Source organism: Vicugna pacos, chromosome 12 (assembly GCF_048564905.1).
Source record: "Vicugna pacos chromosome 12, VicPac4, whole genome shotgun sequence".
In the NCBI taxonomy this organism is placed as follows: domain Eukaryota; kingdom Metazoa; phylum Chordata; class Mammalia; order Artiodactyla; family Camelidae; genus Vicugna; species Vicugna pacos.
The window spans coordinates 46183542-46195682 of record NC_132998.1 but is presented as its reverse complement, the minus strand read 5'-3'; positions in this window follow the sequence as shown (position 1 = coordinate 46195682).

Genomic DNA, 12141 nt, shown 5'->3' with positions numbered 1-12141 from the left:
CTCATGTTTATCACTTGGATCTTGCTTCTGTATTTCAAATTTTCTTGATAAAAAAGATTTTCTTTCCTCTGTCATTCACCTTGACCTCTTCCTTCCCCTCCTCCTCTGCCTCCTCCCGCTTCGTCTCCTACTCCATCGTCCCTCCCTCCTTCCCCAGCCCCCAGCTCCACTTTGATTATTAAAATAGAAAAGAAAAGCCAACAAACATTTGATGAGCATTGACTCTGTCCCAGGAACTGTACTCACTCCTTCAGATTTTTTTTTTTTGGCTAATCTATTTTATTCATGGTAGTTTTTCCTACTCCCGGGGTTCAGTCATCATCTTTCTACTGAGACTTTCATTCCTGACCCCTCCACAATGTGTCACCTAGTTCTGTTGACTCAACTTCATAAGCATCCCTTAAACCAATCCTTACCACTGTATCATCGCTGACTGACTCATCTTTCAGCCTAGTATCTAAATGAACTCCATGCTGGCTTCATTTTCTCCCGCCTTGAGTGCACACATATTTTTATCACTATCCACGTAATCTTCCCAACATGCAAATCTAGTCAATGATTTATTCAGCAGAAATTTATTGAGTGTCTTCTATTTTTTTTCAAACACTTTTGTGCTGTGAATACGACACAGTTTAAAAACCTCAAAATGTTTGCCATTTGGCAGAGGAGGCAGATGTGTAATTGGACAATTATTACAGACTGTAATGTGTAAAATGATGAAAATATAGGCACAGTATTAAGGAAGTACTAAGGGAAAGTATGAGTCTTGGGCAGTGAGTTGGAGGAACAATTTAGGAAAGACTTACTGGGTAAAATAATTCCTGAAAGGAGTCTTGAAAGATGAGTAAGAGATAATTAGGGAGGAAGATAAAGGTCAGAGTGGGCCTGGGTGTTCTGAACCCAGGGGTAATTTTACATAAAGGCAACAACAACAAAAAGAAAGAAATAGCTTGATGGTTCCAGAAACAAAGAAACTCCATTTATTATTATTTTAACTTCTAATTTTTGACATAATTTATTCTGTGACAATAGATAACTAATGCAGCAACTGTAGGGCTGTTTACAAAAAGAGTACAAAGAAAATCTGAACTAGATTGGTAGCTATAGAGATGGAAAGAAAGATATGGACATAAGAAACCCATAGGAATTAAAATCTTTAGGATATGGTGTTGATTGGATGATAGTGAGGGTGAGTGAGAAAAGAGAATCAAGGCAGAGTCTTTGGATAAGCTCCAACTTGGCCATGACATAGACATTACTCCTCCTCCTTCATACTTAAAGCCCATTAGTGGTTGCTCCTTATTTCTGAGATAAAGATTAAACATCAGCAGAGACTGCCCTGACCTCTACAAGCTGCTCTTTCTTACCTCACCAACTTTATCACCAGTTCCCCACCTTCACTCCCCTTCCTGTGCTATTGATTTTGGAACATATAATCTCTTCCCTTTTTTTCACTTTGCTCCTGATGATTCTTTTTTTAGGAATGTCTTTTCTCTTCAACCCAACCTCAGCTCTTCACACGTGCTTCAACCACACAAAGCACTCTTTTAAGAATTCTATTTCTCACATCCCTCCACCCAAGTCAAAATCAAGTATTCGATGTTCTGTGTCACTGCAACATTTAAAAAGAATCTATATTGTCATGTTATAATATTTACTTACATGTATACCTTTTCTTTTGGACTATGAACTTTTCAAAAAAGGCTCATTATTTTACTTTTTTTGGTGTAATTACCTATGCTAGTACCTGATATATAGTAGGTGTTTAAGCAGTGTTTATTGAATATATGAATGAAAGAATGTCTTCTAAATCAATGAAATATCATTTTATGTCTCCTGAGTTTTAAAATTTCTCATTTTGAGATACCTACTGGAGATGCTTACACATGGAATTTGTTTGAAAATTAATGTAGCTTCACAGAATCTGTGATCACCTGTCCTTGGTCTCATCATAGCCTAAACATTCAGTCAACTTTTTAACTGGTTTATAATTTTTTTTCTTTATTTTTTGTTACCCAGGGTAAAATGTTTTTCATTTCTATTTTTCTTCATATCCCACTAGTCCAAGGGAGATGAGAGGCATATGGAGTAGCCCAGGCTTCCGCTTACAGCTTGTACCTAAACCCAGTCAAGCCCAGATTAAATCAGTCAACCTCTAGACAATGCACAAATGTGTGATCAAGAAACAATACCGCTTTTTAGAACCACGGAATTCCAGCACTATTTGTTAAACAGCATTATTGCCGCAATAGCTGACATAAAATTAGTTCCTGGCTTTCTTTCCCTTCCATTCTCAACACTACCATCTTCTTTCTTTCACTATTCACCTGGCCTATTGCTATAGATCACTGAGAGACCACCTACCTTTAGTTTCTTTTCCTCTAAACTCATTTATGCATCACACCAGATAGATCTTCCTGTTCTGAAACATTCAATGGTTTCTTATTGGTCTTCAAATAAAGCCCAGATAAATAGTCTACCTCTACTGAAATTCTGTTCCTCCTTTGATGTCCATCTCAAATGCCTCTTTCTTTAGAGACCTGTTATCTTTCTCCCAGCTGATGAGCTCTCATTTTCCTATGGACTTTAGCATCTCCCAATTCTCCTATGCCTCAGCCCCTGGTAACCACCATTCTATTCCCTGTTTCTACAAGTTTGGCTTTTTTTAGATTCCACATTAAGTTGTGTCATACAACTCTTCTTTTTCTCTGTCTAGCTTATCTCATTAAACATAATGCCCTTGAGGTCCATCCACGTTGTCAAAACGGCAGGATTTCCTTCTTTCTCAAGAAAGAATGTTCCATTATACGTATATAATAACCTTGTCTCCTTTCTCCATTCATCTGTCAATGTCTCCAACTCCTAAATATTGAAGTTCTTTAGTCAATTAAAATTGCTCTGTGTTTTTTGTTTATTCTGCTTTGGAACTTGCTGGTCATCATGAATCTATGGATTGATTTATTTCATTAGTTTTGGGAAATTATGGGTTATCGTCTCTTCAAATACTGCTTCTGTACCTTTGTTTTTGTAAATCCAATTATGTTAGACTTCATAGTGTGCTCTTGCCTTCTCACCACATGCCTTGCTTTTTCTTTTCTGAATTTTTTTTTCTGACCTTTTCCAGGTCCCTGATACAATTTGCTTTTAAATCCTTCCATGATTTCTTAATCTTGGTAATTAAATTTTTAGCTCATTTCAAGTTTGCTATAATTTCTTTTTATAGTTTTCAGTTGTCTGTTTTTCATGAACAAATTACGCATGGTTGTCTTAGAGTCTAATTATGGAAATTCCAATATCTGGAGCCCGTGTAGATCTCTCTATTGTCTGCTCTTACTGCCACTGTCTCCTTGTGCGCTTTATTTATCTTTGATTGTGTACCAGATATTATATTTGGAATTGAGTATAGAAATACTTTGAGGCCTACATATATATTATATTCCTCAATAAAGACTTTGACGGTTTTTACCAAGTTCTTGGGGGCACTAGCAATCCAGTTTTACCTTAATTCAATGTCAGTTTTGAGATTTTCTGGACTACTCAAATGATTTGAAGTCTGAATCTTTGATGCTTTCCTGAAGATGTGGGTGTTTTTATAATTAGATAGCATCTCTTCTTTAGCAAAAGAATTGTTCTGAATTATTTTATCTACTTTCTTGCTGTTCTTCCTCTCATGCAATCTCATAAAAACTTTGTGGCTTTAAGCATTCTCTGTGTTATATGTTGTTGAGGCTTGAATTTGTTTCTTTACCCTGGACTTCTCCCTTGAATTCCAAATTAAACCTGCCTGAAAATAAGCTCCTGCTTTTCCCCAAAGCATGCACTTTTTGAAGTCTTTCCAATCTCCGTTGATGGCAGTTGTATCCTAGATATTTTGTCTAAAAATCTTAACACCATCCTTCTTTTCTCTTCCTTTCACATTCTATTTCAAATCATTTGGTAAATTCCTTTAACTTTAGGGTTAAAATGTATTTAACTGAGTCAGGTCACCTCCACCACCATTATCCTGGTCATAGCCAGTATCCCTCTTTACCTGGATTAGTATAATTGCCTCCTACCAGGTCTCCTTGTCTCCACATAGAGAGTAATATGGTACCTTCTTGACTTCACGAGGTATACCTCATGATATATTTTTGACCTCTTCTACTACTCAGTTCCTAGTTCTTTGCTGGTTTTCAAACATTCCAGGAGTGCCTCGGGCTTTTGGACTTGCTCTTCCCTCTACCTGGAACATATATGCTCCAGACAGCCACAAACAAAGCTATAGTGCAAATGTCCCCTACCAGGGAGGCTTTTTCTGTTCATCCTGTTTACAATTGCTGTCTTCACCCTACTCCAGCCCTTCCAGATAATTCATCATTCCCTGTAGTTTTTCTCTTGTTTTATTTTTTAAATAGCATTTATCAACCTCTGAAATACTATGTATTTTGTTTAACTGTGTTAATTTCTTATTTTCCTGTCTCTCCTTGCATTCCACTAGAATGTAAGCGTCACAGGGCAGAGATCTTTATCTGTTTTCTTTGCTGTCAAACTCCCAACACCAGGAATATTTCCTGGCATGTGATAATGTTAATTAAGTATCTGTTAGCTGGACTAATATTCCCAGCAGAGGAAAAAGAAGTGCCCATTTTTGGTCAGTTTCAGAACTGAGATCTTATTAACGCAAAAAGACTATTTTCCTTTAGGGCAACAAGACAAGATTGTTTAAAATATAATCAACAGGAGATATTTAGTCTCAAACTTTATTCAGTTAAGTCAATTATAGCTGACCAATTTCTAATGAAATGCCAGTGGTTACTATAATTTTATGTTATAAAGGAATTTCTAGGCAGCAAAGAAAAAATGTGACTGAATTTGTATTCACTGAAAACTTGATCACCATCTGGTTGTCTGTATTTCTAGCACAATCAGTTGTGAATACTTATTTTTGTGTTTACACAATGAAAGACATTAGCGTGGTGTTTCACACGGAGCACTTTAACTGCTGAGACAGGACTTTGATAAACTTGTGAGAAATGGAATTGACCAAAACCTCTTGCCACATTAGGTATTTGACCCAGGACACATCAGGACACTGATTTAGATGTTTTAACATTATTCTACTTACTACTCAGACTTTACGATGCTTTTTTTTTTAATTGAGGTATAGTCGGTTTACAATGTTGTATTAATTTCTGGTGTACAGCATAGTGATTCAGTTGTACATATTTGTATATATTCCTTTTCATATTCTTTTTCATTATAGATAATTATAAGATATTGAATATAGTTCCCTGTGCTATACAGTAGGACCTTGTTGTCTATCCATTTTATATATAGTAGTTAGTATTTACAAGTCTCAAACAAAACACTAAATGCTGACCAAATTATGGGAATTATTTTTCATCCTGACTTTACCTATGAGGAGGCAAATGGGGAAGAAGTTAAATGGCTTATTTAAAGCCACGTCACCAATTAACAGCATGCTGGGACTCTGTGCCAGGCACTCTTGTCTCATGTTTCTAAGTTTATTAACGTCCTGATCTCATGCCAGGATAATACAGGAATCCAGGCCTGAGGAACATAATTATCTTCTGGGGATGCTGCTGTGATGACTGGAGGCTTTCCCACTAAAATTCAGGGTCTGGAATGAGACCTGGTTCACGTGGATTAAAAAAATGAAGTTCTAAGGTGTATTTCTGTTCTTTGGGAAGAAGTATCATTTTAGTGTTTCCCAACTTTTTAGATAGAGGGGCTAAAGGAGGCTAAAATAGATAGGCTAAAGTCATAGACTTAATGGAAAAACAAAGAGTTCCGCCTGTTCTGATGTTACTACAAGGGAGTGTTATGCTTTATAAATAAATTTAGAGTTAGTTTCCTTCTTGAAGGTGGTAGCATTTGTTGGGTATCCCTTTTCTAGACAACCACACTTTCAATTATACAATGTGGAGTAGCTTGTTGTGAATCAAAATGCATGAATTCCTTATTGGATTTAGGGGATTATTGCTGCATCTTGTCCTGGGCAATGACCCTTTTCGTTCTGTTAGAAAGAGGGGCTTAGATGTATAATTACACTTGGTTAAAACTGCCAACTGGTTGGTAAGATTATTTTCTTAGTCTTTGATAGTTTTAATTACCTCATCTGTAAAATAGTAACCGTTGTAGTAGAACCTCACTAATAAAGTTGTTACAAGAATTAAATAAAATAATTTAAGTTGAGTGTTTGGCACAGCGCTTGGCACATGCAAGCATTACATAATCATCAGTGTTGTCATTCTTCTCGCCGTCTTCCTCATTATTACTATTATTAAATGATGATGATGAGTAAATGAAAATGAGAACATATGTTCTCCAGATGAATAGGATGGGGCTACGGAGGGTTTTCTTTTCTTTTTTTTTTTTCGTCTCTGATATGTCAAAGACTGGCTGTGAGAGCTTTTACTACTGGGTGCAAGATAAGAACATTTTGACTACCTTGGTAGTCACATGATTCCAACGTGCAAAGCTAACAGGTAAATTATCATTTTAGAGCAATAAAAACAAATGTCAAGAAAATAATAAGTTGTTTTTGTTTAGATTAAAAAATGGCAAGAGTATAACAACAGACTATAGTTGCATAGTTAATTGATGTGTTCTCAGAGAATAGAAGTTAGAGTGAAGGTAGAAATGTAAAACTAATATTGATTAGTGGCATATCATTAACACCAAAATGTTTTTGGGTGAATGAGTAAATGAGTTGGTGGATGGATAGTTGGTTGCTAGGCTAATCACAAGTCTCTGAAAATGTCTAGTATGGCAGACATGTAGATTGTCTTACCCACATCTTTTCCAACTTCATTTTAGTGCATCCTTTTGTACTACAGAAACTGGAAAGTTAAAAAAACTCATCTCCCAAACTCCTTTAATAGTGAGAGTGCCAGACTTGATTTAGATCTGGTTTGTCAAGTGAACTCACTTGAGATTTGAATTTGGACCTGAATTACGCCATGAAGAGAAGAACAAGAATTATCCATTTTGTTGGTCGAGATTGTTGTCGAGGTGAATGACACTAGGGCTGGCCTTGGAAGTGGCCACTTCTTGATCATGGCAGGGGAAAGCAGCTGTCTTGGAAGTCCATTCCTGCAGTGGGAACTTGGGAGTTGTTCCTAGACACTCTGCCCAGAGATATTTATTTAGTTTTTTCCCATTTACTCTGGGAACCTTTTAACATCTGGGAATTGTAGCAATGCTTTGCTGTTTAAGGGAGCTGATGTGGATTCTGTCCTCTGCAACTAAGCCTTGACCAACACAGTAGTTCTTCTACCTCCATACCACAATTTCATCCTCATCTTTTTTTATCTTGCGCCTTGATCAAAAACCACTTCCTTCCTTAAAATATTACCTGATCTCCCCAACTGATTGGCTTTATTTGTTCCACTAGAAGGTTTAGTGTTTCTATTATGGTTTTTGTCCTATTCTGTCTTGATTTTGAGGTTAGTCTTCTTACTCTGAGTACAAGTTTTTTGAGGGAGTGCAAAATTAAAATATGCTTCAAGGCCTTTTTGAATTTCCACAGTGCTTATCATAGTGCCTTAGGTATAGCAAGCACTTAAAGAATGTTAGAGGAATTTAAGTTAAATAACTTCAGGAAGGCTGCCTTTACAAACACCATGCCCCGGGGGCAGTTTGCTAGTGTTTAAAACATGCTAATGGCCACTGTCTCTAGATCGCTCTCCTGAGCTTCAGATGCATTCTTCCAGTTACTTCCAGGACATTTTCCTCTGAATGTTCCAGTCACACCCTAAGCCAAACATTTCCCAAACTGAATGCATCCTCTATACCTTTAACCCCGCCTTTCCTTCCCCATCCTCTACACTAATAAAAGGCAGGTATCATCACACTTTTACCAAGTCATTCAAACCAGGCCCCTGTGCGATGATCTCAAATGTCATGCCCTCTCTCAAGTCACGTCCACTCAAGTTCCATCTGACTCACCTGTCTCTGTCTCCTTTTCTTCCTTTCCTTTTCTCCTGACATTTTCAGTCTGCACCATTTCTCACATGGACTGTGTAGCACGGATCTTCTTTGTGCCATCACAGACTGACCTTCATGGTGCTACTCTATCCCATTTTTTAGTTGTTTTTCAGCTTTACCAACAATTGTCTTTAGTTCAACTTTCAGCCCAGCTGTATGTGATGTTCAGAGGTAGATTATTGGCTTATGTGGATTATTTTGAGTGTTTGTACTTAGAGTTCAGTTTTAAGGCTGGTTGATTTTGATGTCTGCTTTGTTAACTATTTGTGCCCAGTTTTGCCAGTGAGATGAAAGTTTTCAGGCAGTCTTGCCATCATTAATTAAGCAAATAATCACATTAAATGTCATGTATTGTTATTGTTTTGTTCAGAAGTAAAGTGCAATGTTGACAAGTGTGGACAGGGAGTCAGACTAACTGATTGGGGTCACCGAGGATCTGCCACTAACAGCCTGGTGATCTTTGGCAGGTTTCATAATCTCTCTGTGCTTCAGTGTCCTCATTTGGAAAATGTGGGTAATGGTATCTACCTCTGAGCGTCATTGTGAGGACTGTAGAAGTCAGTGCACGTAAAGGGCTCAGAACAGTGCCCCGCTCATCATATGTATATGGCATCATGATTGTCTTTCCTGTTTATTAAATGTGAATTTGAGCTTTTAAAGTCTATAAATGATGTGAAGTTCCAACAAATTAAGAGAGGAGAACTAGTATTTCTGGGAATATATCTGGACTTCAGTGATTTTAGTAATTGAGTGTTTTTTTCCTTCACATTTGTGAAATAAACATACATGGAATAACTTCTGAGTTCACCTGAAAGAAAACAGTATACGTTGATTAAACCATCCAGATAATTGTTAGTCAGAAGTAGTTTGCTCCACAAGAGTCATAAAAAACTGGTGATGTTCCTGTAACTCTCGTAGATGTTTATTTGAATGTAGTGATCTTTTTATTCTTGTACCTATTTTCTTTAAAAGAAAGGAGTAGGTAATGAATATTCTGTCACATTTCCTGGGTTCTCAAATTATATAAAGGAGGGTGGTGATTTCAAAGGAAAAAGGCAAGATATTTTTTATTAGCTATATAAATAGAAGTAGACTGTGGAATGAGTTTTCTCTTTTTGGGGCTTTTAGTCTAATTTGTGAAATGTTGACATCTGCAGTATCTTTATTTTTCTCCTCTAATGGAAAAGTGACTACTAGTGATTCATTTTCAACCATCAAGATATATGATCAGAAGTTGACAACAATTAGATATGGGTATTTAGGAAACCAGGTACTTGTTTATTGGCATTTGGTATTCAAGGGAGAAGAATGGTGTCTCCAGAAAATGAGGTTTTCAGCACTTGGGCTGCTCCCATCTTGCAGGTGCTTAACACAGATTCACTGAGTGAGTAAAGAGCTGTTCTCTAGTAACAGGCAGAATCGTTCCATCAGGCCTTGCCATGCCCTGGATGAAATCTCCCTAAAGGATGTCAACCTCCTTTTGCTTTCCTTCCCAGTCTTCTTCCTGGGGTCTCTGAGATACGAATAAAGAATTGGCCACCATTAAAGATTCTTTGTATCAGTTCAACAAAGGGACATAAAGTCAAGAATTTCAATCACTCGTATTCAGTATAGCCTTCAAAGTTAATGACTGATAAGTATGTTTTCTGTATATGTTTGTAGTAGAAAGAATATTTTTATATTTTAGGGTCAGCTGCAGAATTTATCTTTGGATAAGGAGAGACTCTGTTTAAGAAAATTCCTTAATGGCCACTCCTGAGAGTAGCAGGGGAAACCATTCCTCTCCCTCCTTGTCAGCTGCTCCCTCATTCTCATGTGGGCTTGACCAATGTAGGACAGACTGCAATCAGGCGGGAACGATGCTGCTTGCTTAGTATGCTGAATGGGACAACTTCTGAGTTTCTGAAAAAAGATCAAGAGAGACTCTTAAGAGGGAGGAAGATATGAGAAAGACTTGGATCAGCACTGTCCAATAAAACATAAGGTGTTGTGTAGAGATGTAATTTAAAATATTCTAATAGGTTTAGAAAGAAAAAGGAACAAGTGAAATTAATTTTAGTAAGATATTTTGCGTTAACAGCACATCCCATTTTGGACTAGCCAAGTTGTGAGAGCTCAGTGGCCACACGTGGCTGGTGGTTACTGTGTAGGCAGCACAGGTACCGTGAGAGGAGCCCCAGCATCACTGAAGTCTGGAGTGGTGGGAATGGATGAGGGTTCTTACAAGAAAAATTTCAACTCCCTTTCCTGTGTGATGCCGAGGTATCACCCCCTCTCCATCGTCCCTACGTCTTCAGCAAAATGCTGTTATCGAATATAGGATATTTTTAGCGAAACTTCTTTTTATCTGTATTGGCAGAAATACTATTTCTTAAACATTCACCCAAGCCAGGAACATAGCGTCTCTCCCTCATTTCCGGCAGCCTAATACAGCCAAGTCTCATTCATTCTATAGCCTTAACATCTCCTGTATCTGTCTCCTCCTCTCTGTCTCCACTTTACTTTGGTTGCGTTGGACACTTAAAAGAAAAAGAGCTGTGTTCCACGGTGGGTTGCATAAGGCAGAGAAAATACAGCAGCCCTCAGAAGCCAGACGTGAGTGAGAGAGGAAGCCAGCAGAACGGACAAGTCAGAAAAGGCTCAGGGGTGTGGCGGGAGAGCAGAGCAGGAGGTTTCCCACTCTACCTTGGATGGGAACTTGGCTTATTTTTATTCAAGCACTAAGATTAAATCTGGAGAATTTGGGACCATTCAAGCAACTAGTCATTTTTATGGGAAGGCATAGGTGTGAGAGCTGGGAAAGACTGCCTGGCACGAGTTAGCAGAGCAGCATTCCACCTTAGGGAAATCATTTGCTGACCTGAAATAACTGGGTACAAAGCTGGCATGGATTGACAGAAGGTTATTCATAGTCTATTATGACATTTAAGGTGACTGTTCATACATTTTGCAGCAGGAATATTAATGTATATGATAATGGGGTGCTCCCCTAGACCTCACTATGGGGTATCACATATCGTAAGGTAAACATTCTATTAACCTTCTGAAGTCCCCAAAATTCAGAATTCCAAATTCCAGCTGGCCTCTTGGGTTTCCAGTAAGGGACTGTGACCCTGCATTTGGATTGGAGGTGGGGGTGGGAGTGAGGAGAGGAGAGGGGTGGGAAAGGCTTTTCTAAAACACCTCGAATCACAGCCTAGAGGTCAGTGCTTAACTTGCGTGTGTTTAGAGTGCTCTCTGCTGATAGACACACCCCTTGTCTCCCATTAATTGAACGAATGTCCTTTCTCTCCTTCCCTTACCAGCCTTCAAGCCTTCCATCCTCCACTGTGTGTCCTCTACCTCCTGGAGTCGTGTAGGGGCAGCTATAGTTCTCTACATAAAATTCTGGCGTTGTCGGGCAGTTGGGAGAAACCCTTGAATCCCAAGGGAAGGAATGCTGTTATTCAGAAGTTCACCTCAGAGTCTTTTTGGAGTAGAAGAGATTTGTTTGTCTCAGGTTGACTATGCTGAGTTGAGTGTGTTGCTTGCTCTTGAAGGCGTGGAGAAGGCAGAACATGGGCAGTAAATATGTGCTCAGCGTCAGGCATCAGACACTTTCATTTATAGCATAGTGATTCTGATCCTATCAAAAGAGTAAGCAGCTCGGGGAGCATGATATTTAGGTGTGCTGTCTAAATCTGGAGACTCTTTCATCTAAAAGAATTAATAGAACTCTAGGTGGGGCTAATTTACACTTGGAGAATAGCTTAGTGGCCAAGGAGATGTACATATTTCTTCTACATATTCAGAGGCATCCACAATGCTCTGTTATTTTGTATCTCTCTTAATATAATATCTGATACAAAAAAATGAATATTAGTAACTAAAGAAAGGAGTTTGCTCTTTCTCAGAGTCCTGCCTGACCAAAGGCCATTGTTCCTCACAAATCTCTCCTGATTATTTTTTTCTGCTTATTTTACTGAGCCAAACTTCTTTCAAGAATTATATCTCTTCTCTATGTGATATTCATTTTGAAAATGCTTCTCTTTCTATGCTGCTATGACAGAATAATGTGTTCCTTGCTGAACAGAATGCAGAATAATTTCTTATCCAATAAAAATGAAAAAATGAAGCTGTTCAAAAGAAACTTCCAAATTGCCCTGCAAAAGA